Raw genomic sequence first — 18918 nt, 5'->3', positions numbered from 1 at the left:
CTGTCACTTCCCTTATCCGTTCTGTCCCCGTTCTCCGAGACAACTATCCCCCACCTTCGCTTAAACCTCCACTATCCCCTCCCTCGGCAACCTCCCCCAATCCTGTGGCATTTGGTACCACCGGAGTCACAAAGATGCCCCTGCCCCGACCTCCAGTTTCTAGCACCCAATACCATCCCCACTTGGGTGTCTGACAGGCAACTCTGCCGCAGCCAGAACAGAATTCCAGATCCCCGTAAAATCCTGGTCCCCCGTGTCAACAAATGATTCACCGGTCTGTGCAAGCCGCAGACCCCGGGTCATCTTTGTCTCCTCTATGTTTTGTTCTATCCCCCCGGGGCCATCCAGCAGTGGACCCTGTCGGTTCTCCCTTCAAAACCCACGCCTCTACCCCCATGCTACAGCCCAGTCCGAGCCACTGCGGTTTCTAGCCAGCCCCCAGGAACAGCCTCCTGTGGGTCTCCTCGCGACCACCCTTAATTAATTCTGTACATTTCTTTACCCAGCAGCCAGAGCGATAGTTTTAAAACCTAAGACTGGGGCGCCTGGGTGGCTCAGTTGGTTAAGCGGCCGACTTTGGCTCAGGTCGTGATCTCGCGGTCCGTGAGTTCGAGCCCCGCGTCGGGCTCTGTGCTGACAGCTCAGAGCCTGGAGCCTGTTTCAGATTCTGTGTCCCCCTCTCTCTGACCCTCCCCCATTCATGCTCTGTCTCTCCCTGTCTCAAAAATAAATAAAACCGTTAAAAAAAAAATTAAAAAAAAATAAAACCTGAGATTATGACACTTACAGATCAAAACTCTCCAAAGGCTGCTCCACATCAGCCTTTGGGTTTCCCAGGACACACAAAGCCCTAGATGATCTGGCTCCTGCTTGACCTCGGCCGCCGCCACTCCCCTCCGGCCTCACTGGCTTGCTTGTAAACTTCTCCAATGCGCCAAAGGCAGGACCCTTCTGCCCGCAGAGCCTTCTCCTTGCCTTTATTCAGGTTTCTCCTCAATGACTTAATCCCTCCCTCCCCCATCAAAACCAACAACGCCTCTCTGCCACTCTTCACCCTCCTAGCCCTTCACGGCGTTTATCTCCACCTAACGTTGCTTTAAAAGTTCACTGTGTCTGTGTATCGCCTGATTCCTCCAACAGAAGATAAGCACCACAAAAGCGAGGATTTTCCTTCGGGTTCACCGCTGTATACCTCACGCTCAAATAACGGTGGCGCGGAGCAAAGGCTCAATAAATATTTGCTGAAGGAATGAACGAATGAGTCCGTGCAGCCATTCTCTTATTACCTACGTCTGAGCTCCTGGGACCCGAGGTTGGGCAGCCTCCGACCAGGACTGCACGGTCCCTACTTTTGTCTTCCTACACCTCCCAGCCCAGGTACAAGGGCAGGTGCCGGGTGCGGATGGCAATCAGCTTACATAATCGACACAAAGTACTGCCTAGCAGTCGGTGATGCAAGGGCCCGGGGGCCCGCGCACGTTCGGGATTACTGATTGGTGATGTGCACCGAGGACTCGGGCTGGGGAGTAAAGTGCGGTCCCTGTGGCTGCCACATCTGTTAGCCAGGGGACCCTTGAGGCCAGACAGACAGCTGGACTCGGCAGGGCAGAGCAGGCCAGTCCTGGCCAGTCCTCAAGCTTGGGAAGCTCAGGAGACAGGCCACTAACCCACATGGCAGCAGATGGGCCCCCGGGGTACCAGCGGATGCTGCCCCATCGGCCCCCTGCCCTGGGACAGACCCCCAAGGGGAACACTGGCAAGTATAGGAGCCTTCTGTCCTGCCCGGCCACCCGTCTCGGCCATTACTGCACAGCACTGGATGATCTGGCCCGTTTGACCATCTAGCGGCACATGCAGAGTATGAAGGCTCCGGGGAGTGGCCATTTGTCCCAGAGTCTTCTCAGGCCTGGGGGCAGAGGCAGAATTGACCCCACACAACTCACCGTGAGCCGTTCTGTCCCATGATGCAGCTCGTAGCATCCACTGCGGGGTTCCACTAATCCAGGCAACACTGTCACTCCTCGCTGCAGGAGACCAGTATGGACACACCAGGAGGGCGTCGGCCCGGGCCTCTCTGCACAGCCATGCTGTCCCCTTGCTCCCTGTGCTCCACCAGGCCCAGAAACAGTGAAGGCACCAGAGCATGAGCCCTGTCAGTGCTACCGAACCACATCAGCCAAAACCGGAGGGCGAGGGAGGGTCTCCCGCATTGCGGCTTGCGGATCCGGACCCCATCCTGACCTGAAGCTCCCAGGCCGGACCCCACCCCGCTCTGGCCCCTGGGGGCCGGGGGGTCGGAGAGCTCATGTTCACCTTGGGGACAGGAAGGCTGAAACCCCATTCCCTGTTCCTCTCTTTAAAACGCGGGCTGGCAGACTGGGCCCCTGATGTAACGTTACCGTAGTGGCCACAGGACTACTTTTCCTATCTGCTGAGATTTGTCACAGCCACCTTGGGGAGCTAGTCTCCACGTCCCCACTTTCAGGAAACCGAGGGATTTGCTCCCATCGTAGGTGGGGGAAGCAGCGGCGATAAAACCAGAGTCCCCATTTCCACCCCTACACCAGCGAGCCCCCTTCTGCACCCACCGCGGAGGGCGAAGGAAACAAACAAACAAACAAACAAACAAACAAAAAAACCCTCAGCCGCGCAAAACCCAGAAAAGAAATCCTTTCTCCCCAGAGATTATGAAATCAAAGAGCATTTTGTTGCCTCTTGGAAATTCTTCTCCGTATGACTCGGAGGCCACACAGTTCAACAACAGGGTTCCCATTATGAGGAGGAAAGTTCCTGCCTCCTCCTTTGCGAACTTTCCAATGGACTGAGAACACAAGCGTTTACCTGCGCTCCCCGTGGGACCGGGCGAGCCTGCGGCGCGGGCTTCCAGACCCCTCCTCCCCGGGGCTTGGCTGCAAGGCGCCCGCAAAATCTCGAGGTCCCCCCGGATCTGCGCGGCCACGGAGGGAAGCGGCCCGGCTCTGAACAAGCCCAGGCAAGCCCAGGCAGAGCCCGCGGCTGGGTCCTCCTCCTGCGCGCACCACCCGGCCCCGGGGCGGGAGACGTGTCTCTCCAGCCCGAGACCCCGGGAGCCGGCTCTGCGGAGACGGGCCGGGCGCCGGCCTCTCCCCCACCTGGAAAGGGAAAGGGCCAGGTGGCGAACCGAGCGGCGCTGGGGGCGGCGCCAGCCCGCGCCCGTTTCGGGGCGGGGGCGCTGCCGGCGCCGGGGTCACGTCGGGGGGTGGGGGGTGCGCGCGGCCCGAGGCCGCGGCGGGGCGCCCTGGAGGGGGGACGGCGCGCGCTCGGCCGCGGGGGCCCGGGCGCGCGTGTGCCGGGCCGCACGGCCATCGCCACCCTTCCGGGGCTCCTCGCCCCTCCGCGGCGGGACCCGAGGGGGCCCGTGAGACGGCACACAGAGGCCGCGGGGCGCTCGCCGCGACGCGCAGCCCGCGGCCTCTCCCCGGGAGGAGGGAAGGAGGCACCAACGTCCCGGGTCTGGACCTGTCGTAGCCTGGAGAGCTCCAAGGTCCCACGCGTTTAAGGAAGCCCCGGATTTAAGGAGACGGGAAAGGACTTTCCAGTGCCAGGACCGGGCACCCCGCCGGGGCCCCCGCCCGCCGGCCCGGCGCCCCGCCCCCACTCACCGCGCCCCCAAGTTCCGGCGCTGCGGGCCACCGGGTGCCGCGCGCGTCCCGGGGCGCAAGAGGCGGGCGGCGCGGCGCTCGGAGCCGGGTGCGCGGGGTCGAGGTCGGCTGGGCAGAGGGGTCGGGCGCGGCCGTCCCGCACCGGGTAGGTATTGGGGGAGGTGGGAGGCGGGGGACTCAAGGCCTTCCAGGGTTGCGGGGAACGCAAACGCAAACGCAAACGCAGACGCGTGTCCTGGGCACGAGTTTCGGGCAGGACCGCTGTCTCCCACAATCGCGGTTTCCAGGCTGTCTTCCGTCTGGGGAAGGTCGGCGTTGGTGGGGACGTCCGCGCAGGGGCGGCTCCAAAGATTCCCCTTCCCCTCTCCGCTGTGGGGATGGGGATCCCCGGCCACTACCCCGCACCTAACCATCCTAGATCCCACCCAGGCCCACCTGGTCGGGACCTCGGGACCCTTGGCAGACAAGTTGCCCCGGGGCTCCCTCTGCAAGTGTTTCTGCCCTAGGGGTCGTTGCAGGACGGGAGATGGCTTCACGAGAAGCAGACCCTCCCTGCAGACTCACAGACACTCGCAGGACCCCCTGTGATGCACCTGTGATCTAGCAGGCACCCGTCTCCCGGAGGACAAAACTGAAGGGCACAGGTCTTCTGGACTTCGTGGTTGTGCAGCGGCTCCTTGAGGTGACGACCGAAACTCATTCGTCTGGGGGAGAAAACAAATTCATTTTACTGGTCCTTGTGGGGACAGCGGGGAAAATGGTCCTTGTGGGGACAGTGGGGAAGCCGCTGCTGCCTAGGTGTGTAATCACAAAATCACATCTGGGCACACTGGAGGGAGCTGGTGGAGGCCAGGTATAAGCTGCCCCCATTTGATGGATAAGGATGCTGAGGTTCACAGTGATGAGTCCGTGTGGAGCCCGGTGTCTCCCAGACTTTTCCAGGGATTCTAGAACAGTCCTAGAAAAGGAAAGAGCCGGCCAGCAGGTGAGAATGCCCAGGTGCCGGTGGATGGCTGCAGGTGAGGCCTGCCTCTCCCCACCCCAGTTTCCCCGCCCACCCTCACCCCAGGGTGCCCATCCCCATGGGGCAGATGGGGTGAAAATGGCCTTCCCAGATCCTCAAAGACTCAGGAAGGATAAATGAGGCCAGTGGCTCTGGAGGCAGTACAGGGGAATGGAAAGGCAAAGGGGGTTCTAATCCTGACTTGCTCAAGACCTTGAACAATAATAACAGCTAATTTGCATGAAGTGCTCGCAGCGTGGCGGGCATCACGGTAAACCCCTCCCCAGGTAGTGTTGTGCAATCTTCACACAGTCCCGAGAGATTGGTACTAATGCTGTCCCCGTTTACAGGTGAGCAAATCAGGGACCGGAAAGGTAAAACTTGGCCACCATCACAAGGAGGTGAGGGGGTGGAACTAGGACCCAATGCCTGCCTTTTAGACCCCCAGCCGCACTCTTGAAGCACTTGCCATTTTGCCTCAATTTAGCAGATTGCTTAGCCTCTCCAAGCCTTGGTGTCCTCATGTATACAGACAGCATCAATTTCAGGATTCAGTAATGTGGAATGAATGAATGAATGAATGAATGAATGGAGGCCCTGCCCCTCAGGGCAACTGGAAGCATTGCACTAGACAGAGTGCCTGTGCACAGAGGCACTTTGGCACATTCCCAGCCCATCTAGGGGACCCTGGGGTGCCAGCCCCCCAGGATGCATTAGTTTTCTGCTCTATGCATGTGGACACCTGGGAGCATCCTGTTTGAGAGGCTCTGCCCTCCTCAGCCCTCTTTATTCTTACTTTCCTTTCAGAGCCACCAAAATGCCTTGACCTGGGCAGCTAATAGTTGAATGAATTCCCTTTGGAGACACCAGGCTCTCACAACTAAACGGTTGGGATAACCGGATTCTTAACCTACTCTTTCATCCAGAGAAGCCAAACCATATCCAGGCCCTATTATTATTATCAACATCATCATCGTCATCATTATTTTATGGTTGAGCATTTTCGTATGAGCGAGGACTGTTTTACAAAGTGGGTGCCAAAGTCTTCTCACCTGTCCCCAGCCCCACCAGGCTCAAGGACGCTGAGCTCATCTGTATTTCCCCTAGGACCCACCCAGCACCCGGACATACACATACCCCTAACTTAAAAGCAAAGCAAGGCTGTGGAGAAAGGGGGCCACGGAAGAAGCATCGACAGGCTTCAACACGTGCCCCCAGCTGCACAGTCCGCGTCCCCACGTGTGGCTGCGAAACAACGCACTCGGTGGCCTTCAGGCCTTAAGTGTAACCACGGAGGACTCCCAAAGAGTCTCACTCTCCCGTCTGTCCCATCAACCTATGAATCCATCTTGTCGCAAACGGTGAATTTAAAAAAGAAAGGGTAACGGCGTTCTGGGATTAGATCGTGGTGATGGGTGCACAGTTTTGCGAATACACTAAAACCCGCTAAACGGTACACCTTTAAATGGTAAGATTTATGGCGAGTAAGTTACATCTCAGGGGAAAAAGGAAAAAGGAGGCACCATTCTTTGTTACTGGCTAGAAATACGTGGCAGGAACCCGGCCAGGCATCCAAAAGCCCTAGGACTTCAACGTTCGCTGGCCGCTAACTCCCCTGACTTAGAAGATCTGATCCGGGTTGTGGGTAACGGGACAGTCAGGCCTCCCGTAGCTGAGGCCGTGCTATGGCAGGGCCCTGGCTGGGACCACCTCAGGGGCAAGTGGCCAGGAGGCTGTGGCAGCCTGTCTATTACGCCCTCGAAGACAGGACCTACAGGGACACAGGGCGCCAGATTGGACCCCGTAGAAGAGAGGGTTCTTGCCAGGAGGAGTTTTCCTCATTGTACCCCTGACATCGGAGGATTGCTTGCGAGAGTGATGGTGGAGGGGCGTGTGTGTGTGTGTGTGTGTGCATAAACACACGCGTGTGCAGCACGTGGCGGTGCCCAGGGAGCCCACCTCGCACTACAGAACTGTCAGCAGGCACAATTTTCAAGGCCCCATCTCTGAGTAAGAAAGCCCAACTTGACTGGTTGGATTGGTGAAGAAATCACCACCAGATTGAAAAACAGCAAACAAATGTCAACAGTTACCATGCTGCACAAAGGGGGGAATTACCTTGAGATGTTTACTCACTGCTGTGCTGAGCAGACATTTTAACCAAACGTAGTTTTAAGTTCTGTTTATTTTCTAGTTCCTAAAGTTGTCCTGTGGCTTATGCATCCAATCAGCCTTTTTCCTAGTTGAGGACAGAGAGAGGCCGGCTTATTCTTAGAATAATCGATTCTCCGTAGACATTTGATACTTATACACATGTAACATTTTTTAGCTGTCATTTATCAAGTCCTGATTATGTATGATCTGCACCGTTACACGTTTCACAGACTTGGTCTCGTTTGACCCCCAGCAGCTCTATCACATCCTTAATACTATGCTCATTTAGCAGGTGAGAAACTGAGTCTCTGAGAAGCTTCCGTCCCATGTCATTCAGCTTAAAAGTGACAGACCTGGGTTTTAGACCTCTGCCGAACCCCAAAGGCACAGTTAGCCTCTGGACGCAGGGGCACTATTTAACAAAGGCTGCAGGCACAGGGGGGAACCCCCTCCATTTTTATTGGAATGGGTGAAAATTCCCTAACCCTGAGTCCAGAGAAGTGAGACTTGCCCAGATCTGTTTGCCTTGCCTGCAGCTTTCGTAACTATACGTAACCGGAGCGTCTCATTTCTCCAGCTCAAAGGGGAAGATAGGGCCGGTTTCTGTCCTAAGGATGGTGGGAAGGATGAGGAATCTTCCCCCCTCCCCCATCTAAGGAACCCTGGGAGTAACAGCCCACCCCAAGGCTGTAAGTCCCGGTTACTGCCCCCATCACCCCTCCGGAATAGATCTGGGACTGTCAGGTCAAGGTCTGCCGGCTTCCCCAGGTGCAGTTGGGCGGGGTGATGGAGGAGGACGCCCCGGGTCTTAGGGCCCACGCATAGCCCTCAACGTCTAGCCCTTTGGAGACATGAAGTCCTGCTAAAAATCCACACATTGGATTATTTAACAAAGACTCACACTGGGGGTCTCCCTTGGCCAGGCTCAGGCCCAAGTGCTTTACAGACACGACCTGGTGTAACCCTCATAAAAACGCTAGACTTTTATTATTCCCATCTTACAGATGAATAAACCGAGGCACGGAGAGGTTAGATAGCTCCCCAAGGTCATGCCGCTAGTCTGGGACGTGAGCCCAGGTGGTCTGGCTCCGGAGTCAGCGGAACCCGCCTGCATATGCTACCACAGCGCCCTGGGTACCGGGGTACAGAGCCCACCCCCCTTCTCTAGGACTTCCTGGTTGCTGAGGTGGGCTCCAGGATGACTCATTCCCCACACGCCTTTGAGGGGTGTTCCTTCCTGTCGGCCGACCTCATCAGGGCCATCCCGGTCCATCCCGGCCAGTGAAAAGTTCTAGACCCCACCCTCTCCTTCCCCAAGGCTTACTGGCCCATTGCAGGCTTCCAGTACCTTCCCAACTATCTTCACACTCCACGGTGCTGGGCGGCTCTCCCTGGCCACTGCCCGTCCTCAGCCAGACGCTCCGGTCTTATCCTGTCCCCAGAAGCCAGTGAGTGTCAAAGGGACCCTTGAGTGGTTCCTCCCAGAACAAGACTGCTCCAAGACGGCTACGGGACTCCACTGCCAGAAACGCAAGCAACCCCTGGGGCATATATGATGCTATATATTAAATAAGGTGTATGATGCATGTCTTATTGTGTAAGATACATGTATTTTGTTACGTATGCATTACCTATCGCTCCAGATTGATGGTTTGTAACCTTTTTGGGGTTACATAATCCTCTGAGATTCTGATGAAGGCTCTGAATCCTTTCCAAGGAAAAACCCCAACAACTCACATCACACAACATTTTACCTACAATTTCAGAAGCTCTCGACTGCCTCCTCCCTACCGCTTCCTCCCCCCAAATTTAAAAATACTGGGGCGCCTCGGTGGCTTGGCCGGTTAAGCGTCCAGCTTCGGCTCAGGTCACGATCTCACGGTTTGTGAGTTCGAGCCCCGCATCGGGCACATTGCTGTCAGATCCTCTGTCCCCCTGTCCCTGCCTCTGCCCGGCTTGCGCTCTCCCCAAAATAAATAAACTAAAAAAAAAAAAATTGCATACCAGGCTGCATCCCATGTTGGCCGCTGTCACTGGCTTACGTTGAGGGGCCTTACGTAAAAGAAGGTAAGGGCACAGCTCCCCACTCACCTAGCTTACTCGAATACACTGTCTGGGAGGTGTATGATGGGTATTGGAAGGAGTCTCCATGCCAATCCGCTTCTGGGGTTTGGGATTCCCAAATGCATATGGTAAAGTGACTTCTCTTCGGTCACTAAATTGTCCTTTGAATTAGTTGAAGGCCGAAGGCCTTTCACATCCAGCTAGCCAGTGCGTTCAGGTGATAATGCAACAGTCTGTGTACGACGACAAAGATGCTGTTTAAAAGGTAGTAGTGTGACTGAGTTTAGACAAAATATTTTGAAAGGTCCGATGGGGTCCCTTGTGCTGGGCCGCCCAGTGCTGAGCGGCTGGCAGCTCCCAGTAAGACCAGGACAAGGTCTGGTTGGCCCCACAGACTGACAGCCTGGAGGCGGTCTGTCTGCAATCGCTGGAGACAAGAAGACAAGCTCCCGGGCCCTACAGCTGTACCTGCTGAGACTGAGGGCAGAAGGGATGGGCTTCCCCTGAGCCTGTTAAGTCCTCAGAACCTGACGGCCGCTTGGCCAGCGCCCATCCCTGTTACTGCCCTGAGCTTGAGTCTGAAGATGCTCTTTCTTGCCAACCGGGTCGAGGGAAGCAGCACCGAAGCTTGCTTTTGTTCCGCTCAGACCTTGTCAAGGTCACCGATGACCTCCGTGTGGCCGAACCCAGGGGCCGCTTCCAAGTCTCCCATCTTGTTTGACCCATCAGCATCATTTGACACAGCTGGTCCTTCCCTGATCCTGGAAACTCTTTTTTCCTTCCCGTTTGGGTTTTTGGACGTCAGTGTCTTGCTTCTCACCTACTTCACTGACCGCTCCTCAGTGTCTTCCTTTTCTAGCCCCCACTCTCTTTGTGTTGAGGAACCCCAGGACTCAGTGCACCGACACGCCCTCCCTGGGTGATCTCGTCCAGCCTCGCGGCTTATCAATTTCATCTGTACACTGATGACTCCCAGATTAATATCTGCAGCTATGACCTCCAGGCTCTGATAGCCGACAACCAATCGAAAGTCTCGAGGGTATGTAATGGAAAGCTAAAAACATGATATAGACCAACACCCCCCAACACCCAGCCCATCAGCGGAGCCTGCTGGTTCCACCAACATGCAGCCAGAATCCAGCCCCTTCTCTGCTTTTCTCATCACGTTTATCGCTTCCACGCTTGTCCGAGCCACTGTCATTCCCTTGCTTGGGTAACTGTCACAGCCTCCTAGCTGGTTTCCCTGGACCCTTGCTCCTGAAAGCCCGTCCTCAGCACAGCATCCGGAGTGACCCATTTAGAATAAAATCTAGTCCCGTCTCTCCCCCAAAGTGCCTCCTCACCTTACTGAGTCAAAGCCAAAGTCCTTTCTGCGGCCTAAAAAGTTCAAATGATCCTGGCCCCAACTGACTCCTGACCCCACTTCTCATTACTCTTTCTTTCTCTCTCTTTCTCTCGCTTAATCTGTTCCAGCCACACTTGCCTCCTCACTGATCTTGGAGCACACCAAGAAGTCCTCTCCCCTGCCCGGAGGCCACAGGAACCAGACTAGGGCCCTGGGGCCAGCGCTCGCCATCCTTAGTCACCATCGTCACCATCACCAACGGTCAGTGAGAACCAGAGGCTGTAACCACTAAGCCCATTTCCATCGCGGGCCCCCAATGTGACATCAGAGACAACAGTACTAAGGAGCACCCTCGGCCATGGTTACAACACCCATTTCCTACAGCCCAAGGGCCGTGGAGGGAAAAAGTGGCAATTCTCTCCTAACTCAGAAAATATTAGCATAAGCACTTTATTTCTGATGCAGTCACTACATTATTCTACTGATCGATCAAAAAGAAAAAAAAAAAAAAAAGAGGGAAAGTGACCGAGTGCCGGTAGGAAATGTGAATTGTTCTACAGAAGAAAAGAATCATCTCATTGAAGGGGGTGGGGCCTTGACCTAGCAGAGCGAGGGTGGGGGGGATGCTAGGGAAATGCCAAGGATAGGCGGGGCTCTCGTAAAACAGGGCAGATGGTAAAAAGAGCCAGGAATTGGTGGAATGGACCACCCACCGAAGGTAAGTCTGCTCTAAAGCATAGCTGAGCTCAACACAGAGTCAGAAAGTTACCCTCGTCCCAGGATGTATACATATTTCCAACATGAGGACCCTGAGGCTGACTCCCACGAACGATGCGGCTCATTGTCCCTAGGGGACCCCCTTTATCTCTACTCAGCCACACCCAACTCACATCCTCAGTCCTTTGGCAGCTTCTGCCAAGTTACGTGTTTGTGGTCATTGCCCCATCCGTGGTAGTTAGCAGGGGATCAGCATCACCCACGTCTTTCTATAAATAGGACGAACGCTTAGCACAGCCCTCACAAGACCGTGTGGCAAGCATCTGGGTTTCTGGCTAGAGGAGATAAAGGCACTCACCGGACTTCTTCGCTGGAGCTGTGTTTCTCCACTAGCCTGGAAGGAAGGCCTTGGGAGAGCAGCCACGGTTGGCCTTCGGGAACCTAGAGAAGCCAAGACGTGAGGCAGATCAAACCAAATGCAGGGCCAGGTGCGCAGGGAGGGAGCCTGTGGGTACCTGTGTGCTGCGGTGTCCCTCACCGACTTTCTCACCCAAGGGTGACACTTTCCCTTGAGTTAAGTCCTTGCAGTTCTCAGGAAATGTCTGACAGAGCCGGTGACTTCCAGAGACCTACGTGCCCTGGTGTCTCTGACAGAGACAACGTAGAGCAAACTTCTAAGGCGAGAGAGAGAGGTGGGTCAGACCTAACACCAGCATGGGGCTCAGGCTGCCAGGCTGAGCATAGGTTCCAAGTAGAGGCTCCATGGTGACCTGGGTCCCTTTGAGCCTGTGGGGTAGGCTGGTGGGGTAAAGGCAGTGGGGGGGGGGGGGGGGGGGGGGGGGGGGCAATCAAAGACAACCTTGGCCAACTTCACAACTTTATCATGAGCCAGCCCTATCTTACCCCTCCTGTTTTGAAGATCAACCAAATTGGTACTTAAAAAAAAAATTTTTTCCCCCCAGTCTACTCCCTATTGTGAAATAAGCACATTTATGACACCAAAGGAAGCTTGGTATCTCTGGGACCTTGAACAGACTATTTGCAACATGTGGGCTGCAGGGCAAGGTGACCTTTAGACCACAAAGGGGCAATGGCTTGAGTGTGGCCCAGCCTTTCAGAGGACACGAGACACCCAGGCCACTGCCACATTGTAGGGGACCTGGAAAGTTGCAAAATGAAGAAGTGTCAAAATAGGGTTAAAAAAATGCATATTTCAAACACTTGGTATTTTAAAACAGAATGCTTTTCACAAACACACACCGCCCAAACACAAGAGAACTGTGCTGTTTGCAAGCACGGATACAAAGAGTCTGCAAATTCTTTTGAACATGGAACCCGCGTTCCATGATAGACCCCGAAGCAAGACACCCCAAGAAAGCAACCAATGGGCGCTGACCCCAGCATTGGAATCTGAGCCCCAGGACTGGATGAGTCCACTAGCCCTGCTTCCGAACTCGAGTGATCTACCGCACTGGCACAACGTCCCAGCATCCACTCTTGACCAGGAAAAGGCAAGATCGATCAGAACTGTCAAATGTATCGCTGAGAAGTGGCCCCTGTCCCTTGGTGCTTTGCCACCATATTTCCATATGGTGAATTTGCTACTGATTTTTAAAGGCAGGGACTACACCTTACGCGGTTTGTACCCCAATTCTCACATCAGTGGGTGCCTGACGAATATTTATTGGGTTGAAACAATTTAGCAGAAGGCGTGATCAAGAATTCCTTGGGAGAGATACAGTAATCCTCGCTTATCTGCTGGTAATACATTCCAAGCACCCCAACGGATGCCCGACACCTTGGATGGTTTATCCAAACCCTGTATACCCTAGGTTTTGCCGATGTGTGTGCACCTGTGTTAATGTTTAATTTATAAATGAGGTACAATAATAGCTAGGAATATAGTAGAACAATTATGAGACTATAACCGAAATCAAAGTTATGAACGTGGTCTCTCTCTGTGTCTCCTTGCCCTGGACCCATCCTTGTGACAAGGGGAGATGATATAATGCCTACATGATGAAATTGGGGAGGGGAAGGGCTAGCCTTAGGCTACCTTTGACCCTCTGGTGATAGATACCTCCGAAGGAGAATCTTCTGCTTCAGGACCATAGTCGCCTGGGCAACGGAACCGCAGGGAGCGAAATCGCGGATAAGGGGGACTTCAGTAATAATCTGACACTGGCATGCCGTCAGAAAGCCGTGTGTTGCCGATTGGGCCATTTGAGGCAGCCCCAGTCAAATCTCTTGGTTAACTTTCCCCATCTCCGGCAAGTCAACGTAAACACCACCTGTATCTTCATAAAGGCGTCTGGCTTCCGCTCTGCAGTATCTCCGTCAATAACCATATGCTGCGTGCACACACACGCACTTAGAGCATCAGTCTCGTACTTGCCCTAAACTGGAGAACTAAGGAGCTGCCACCTACGTACGATCACGTGCAATCTATACAACACATTTTACCAGAGACGGGAGAGGTGATCTCAAGATACGGGGAAACGGGCTGCCTTCTATCTAGACCATTGCACTAACTCACCTCCAAGTAGCTGAAGGTCATTAGCACACAGCGTTTTCCTTGTAAGGGTATTCGGATCAGCCCTGCTCGCAACACCAAATCAGCATTAAACAAGTGGAACTGTCAGGGGAGAGAGGGGGAGCTCATGGGACACCAAAGTGAGCTGAGACTCTCAGTAGAAGCCCCCAACCGAGGTGGGCCATTAGGAAAGCCTGGTAGGATAAGAACGAGGCAAACCCGGTGGCTGATCCATGGGGACCCCTGTCTGGGTTTGCTACCGCCTTTCGTAACTCGCCCGAGCAGGGGTGGGCACGACGCCTGACCCGCAACCCAACGGTGTCCTGCAGGTCCTGGAGGAGGCCCAGGAGGCTCAGTTTGGTGTTGCTGCGGGGCTGTCCCATCTGTCCTTTGCCACCTTATTCGAGGATGGCCAGCCCTCCCCGCTTCTATTAATTGAGACAAAATCCTGAAAAACTCTTCTGCTGAACGCATGGAACCGAATAAAACCCCAAACCCCATTCCGCAACCCGCCAGCACCCTCCTCTCCCCCCAACCCCGCAGTGAGCCGCGAGCGGCTGGGCTTCCTTCCCGCGTCCTCGGGCGCCCTCTGCTGGACAAAGCTTGCGTTACAGCTCTGGTAGCCACCGGACTCCAGGGGCCCGATTTCCCAGAACTGAAAAGAGAATCGACTAAAAAAGAAGCCCCGTGTTCTTTGCCTCTGGCACTTTGCCCCGTGAGATTGTACACCAGGGATGCTGTAACCCTGCTCAAAGGCAGAAGCCAGGGCAGAACTACCTGATGGCCAGGAAGTTGTGCCCATGGTCCTCAGGAGCTCTGGTCTGTGTTACCTCCTGGTGCCCCCTTTCCTTACCTTGTCCTATTTCACCTGAGTTGGGGCGCCCCATGGGTCCAGTGCTGACGATTCCATCCTTGTCCCTCGTGCCATGTCCAGACATCTCCCGGGGGCTCCCAGGTCTGCCTTGAGCCTCCGGTGTCCTTGGGCAAGTCGGTAATCTCTGGGCCTCCCTGTCCTCAGCTCTGAGCCTGGGGCTTGCACCAGATGATTGCTAAGTATCTTCCATTTGCGAGGCTAAAGATCACATGCAGAAAGACGGGTTCTGATCCTTAATCAGATTTGCAGTGAATGAGAACAGCAGAGAAATTGCTGACTCCGCATTGGGTAGAAAGCAAGAAACGGCCAGTGGGCAGTGAGGTGGGTCAGGGTCTGGCCCTGGAGCCCCAGGATCCCGGTGTCACCTGGTCCTCCCTGCCTTCAGGATCCTGGGTATTGTCGCCTTGCCGGGGTGGACACCCCCAGTTGAAACCCAGGCCCTCCGTTTGCTCTCATGACCTTTTCCTGCAGGAACCGCAGGGACTCCGCTGGCCAGTTGGCTGTGCCTGGAGGGTGCAGGCAGTCCCCTGGAGAACCGCCTGTCCCCGCGTCCTTGACAGGAAGACTGGCAGCCGCAGTGCTGTGCCCGTCCCAGGCTGAGTAGGGCTCCTGGTGTCAGTTCTGGGGCAGCCGTGGGCCTGGACAGCCCCCCCCCAAAACTGGTGACATCAGCACAGAGCAGGATCTGCGGACCCCATGACCCCTGCCATCTCCTCCTCCCCCTCCCCTTCCCCCATCTCCTTCCTTCTCCCAATGCAATGCAGGCTCCGAGGACAGCCTCCGAGGTGGGGACACGAAAGACAGTGGTGGCCACCAGCGCCCAGGCTCTTCCTGTGGAAGTCCAGGGTCCAGGGCCGTGAGAGACACCGGTCTCTGAATGGTCCCACGACCATGAGCAGCCCCGGAAGAGCAGGCTTAGGTGCGCAGCGTGACATCACTTCCCATCTTGCCAGGCGACGGGGCGTTTGCCAGGAACAGGCCCCCGGGGACCAGTCGAGCAGCACTTTCGTGCTGCTGGCATAAAGGACGACCTGTACCAGAGGCTGCTATTCTGGGCAGAAGGTGCTGTCTGTCTGAACCCCCTGGGGCTGCCCTCTCTGTCCCCCCCAGGCCCCCGGCTCCTGCCATCTCAACCTCTCCCATCACCCAGGAGGGTCAGCGGCCGCTGGACCCCGCCCGCATTTGCTGGCGAAGCTTCCCTCTCTGCAGGATTTCCTCAATGTCCAACTTGAACCTTCTGCCCCCAAGTTCATGGCACTGGGGGGAAAGACCTTCCAGAAATCCCGAGTGGGAGCATTCAAGGATGTGAAGGTCCCTTCGCTCTCACACCCAAGAAGATGCCTGGGTTGGGAGGCCCTTCCTTACCCCCCCCCCCCCCCCCTGGGAAGGCAGCCTCGCTTTCCAAACTGGCATCCACGACTGGGAGGAGGAGGTCCAGAGCCGGGGCCCGGATCACGGCTCCTCTCGGCTCATCTCAAATCCTGCACCCTCCTAACCCTTCCGAGGTGGCTGCACACATCTTCCTCTTCTATGCAGACTTCCACATCATGCCCCCCTGCTCGGGGGGTGCTAAGGATCCGGGCGCCCGTGGAAACGGCCCGTCCGAGGATGCATTAAAGGCGGTCCGCGCAGGAGCCCCGTTTGTCGTCCTTCCCACCGGGGAAGGCCGCCTGCTGCCCGGGCCGTCAACTCCGATGAAGTAGAGTCTCGAAGAAAAGGTGGTATAAATAAAGCCAGAGACTCCCTCCGCGCACCAATCAGGACCCGGTCCTGGGCCGGCGCCGGCTGCGCGCAGCCGCCGGGAGGTGGCCGTCGGGACGCGAGCGAGAAAGAGGAGCGCCAGCCCCGCCAGCCAGCCGGGGCAGTGGCGCAGGGCCTCTGCCCCGCCCGCTGCTGCAGCCCCGCCGCGGCCAGCACTGCTGACTTGGCCCGGGGGGGGGGGGGGGGGGGGGGGGGGGGGGGGGGGTTGCCCGCAGCCGCAGCTTGGTTCCAACCGCCTCTGCGCCAGGGGACCTGGAGAAGCGGCGGCAAGGGCTGGGCCGGCCGAGGCGACGGACAGGGTGGGAGAAGGGAGAGCTGGAGAAGCCCTGAGTCAGCACTGGCGCATCGCGAGGAGCCCCGGAGCCTCCGACCGCCCGAGACGGAAGAGATACACCCCCTTCCAGGCGCGGCCCCCACCTGCCTCAAGGACCAGCTAGCCTCATTTCCCCTCGACGATTGCTGGACCACAGTGTGCCCTGCTCTAAGGACGCCGGGGGATGGAGAGGGAGAATTCTCTTTAAGGAGCAGCCCAGGCCCACAGTCACCCCCTAGATGTTCCTGTGGGGTCAAGTACAAGGCCACGGGGATCTGACCCGTGGGAGGGCGGGGGAGAATCCTCTCCTGGCTCCCACCATCTTAACAGCCCGGGGCGAGCGGGTCTGACATGGGGGTCTTGGGGGGTGAGCGGCGATCGTGGCCAATCACGTTGGCTTTTCCGCCTGGCGAGACCTGGCCAGCGCTGGCCCCTGGCTGTCCTCGGACGGCTCTTGTCTTACCTCTTCAGCAGCCGGCTCCCTTGTCGGCCGCCTGAGACACGAGGGCACCCAGGGGCCTGCAGGGGCGGAGGCCCTGTCCCCACCTACCCGTCCCTGAGGGGCTCCTGTCCCGACTGCCTTGCTGTGGTCACTCTGGCCCAGATGGCACCTGGCTGCGAGAAGGGGTCTCTTGCAGTGAGAAGCCCCTCACGCGGCTCACCCCAGCAGTGTATGTGGCCCATTTCACAAGCCCTGGCGACGTCCGAGTGCCCGGCTCAGGGTCACCTGCTCCCCCTCGGAACACATGTGCGAAGGGCCTGTTTCCCCTGACCTCCCCGTAGGGGACCAGAGACTGGTCCACTTGGATGGCCTGCCGGAGGGGGGGGCACAGAGGCACTCCTTTGCAGCCATTGACTAGAGGCTTTTCCCTTGGCTGATTCCAGATAGAAGGGAATTAATTGCAGATCTAAGAGATGCTCCTTTGTCATCCAGGCTGGGGCAGGGGCGGGGGGAGGCCCCGAATGGGAGAGGGGTTTGCCTGAGTTCACCAGCTCTGTTCTCCTGTTCCCCAAGGTGGCAAGGCCACCGACACCTTCTCCCGCTGATGAGGGAAAACTCAGCAAGGTTCGTCCAAATGGCTCATCCTAGCAGCTTGGGGGGGGGGGGGGGGGGGGGAGCCCTGCCTGACGCACAAATGAGGCTGCATCTTCAACACCACACGCAGAATGCTTGACCTCGAAAGACCCCAGAATGCGGGACACTGGTGACTCATTTCGGGGTGTACCAGGCTAGAAATCTTTCACGTCCAAGGATGCTCATCCGGAAAGATAAAGTTGTTCCATATCCCCAGTGGGGGGGGGGGGGTCCTACAAACACTGCCTCCCCCCCCCCCCCCCCGGTAGATTTAGAAGCAGAGGTCAGAGATGGTTTTAAATATATAAGGAATGTATAAAAATGGCCAGAGCAAGACAGAGGGCTCTGAAGGACGGAATGGGACTGGCCGAAGCAGAGAGGTAGAAAGACATTCCTAGTTTGGGGGTGGGATGCTTTCACCGCAGAGAGCCTTTCCTTTTCCAGGCTGCGTGATGACAGCCAGGGCCCTGTAAAGTATTCGTCCGTGAACGTGCATTTCCCCAAATGCCCACGGGGTTTGATCAGGGCCCCTGTCGTGCCCCAAGGAGCCGTGACTCTAGTGCCCGCTGCCCGAGGGTCGGCAGGGTTTTCTCAGGATGAGCCCTCCAGTCTGGCTCCTGTCTACAGCAAGAAGCAGGACACAACGCAGGAACCCACGGAGGTCATGGCACCCTGCCAGGCTCAGCCCAGTTGCTGCTTCAGGGGCTTGCCTGGATAATGTCTATCTATACGTTATCCAGAGAGAATTTCTACCCATGTAATTTATATATAGTATAGCTACAGTCCGTATGTTAAATTAGAGAGGTTTGCTGCACATCCTTAGTACTGATTTCTTGTGAGACTGAACACGTTTTTGGCGGCGGGGGGGGGGGCAGTTCTTGCTGATTTTCTTTTTGGTGAAAGGACACCTTTCGCTTTGGGAGGACGCACAAGGGCCTCGGCCCTTCCAGCTCCCGGGACCCCCCCGGGCGGATGCCGCACGACATCACTGTCAGTGTGGACCCAGATCCAAGCCCTGCGTGTCCGGGAATGCCGAGCCAGGAGTGCTAGCCCGGAGCTCCGGCCGGCACCTACTGAGGCAGCACCTGTCTCTGGGGCGGCCCCCTTGGCCAGGCGGGGAGGAGTCTGGTCCCGGAGACCCGAGCTCGGGGGGCCTCGGGCTGCTTGTTCCTCCCCCCAGAAACAGCCGCGGCCCAAAGTGTGCTTTTCGCTGCCTCTCTGCATCCCCTCTAGACGAGCCCCCAGCGGGCCCCCCCAGCCGCCTGGCCACTCCAGGCACCATCCGGTACCTACTACTAAACGCAGAGGGAATCCATCCGGTCTCAAATGCCGCCGCAGCCTCTGCCCCCGTGATCGCCCTGTAGTGATTTATTTGCATTTTGAGTTTCCCTCCAAAGCTCACCTCAGTTTACCCAGGAGAAGCAAACCTCCACCCCCA

This window comes from Panthera uncia (assembly GCF_023721935.1).
Source record: "Panthera uncia isolate 11264 chromosome C1 unlocalized genomic scaffold, Puncia_PCG_1.0 HiC_scaffold_4, whole genome shotgun sequence".
Lineage (NCBI taxonomy): Eukaryota > Metazoa > Chordata > Mammalia > Carnivora > Felidae > Panthera > Panthera uncia.
Note: the sequence above shows the minus strand (reverse complement) of the source record.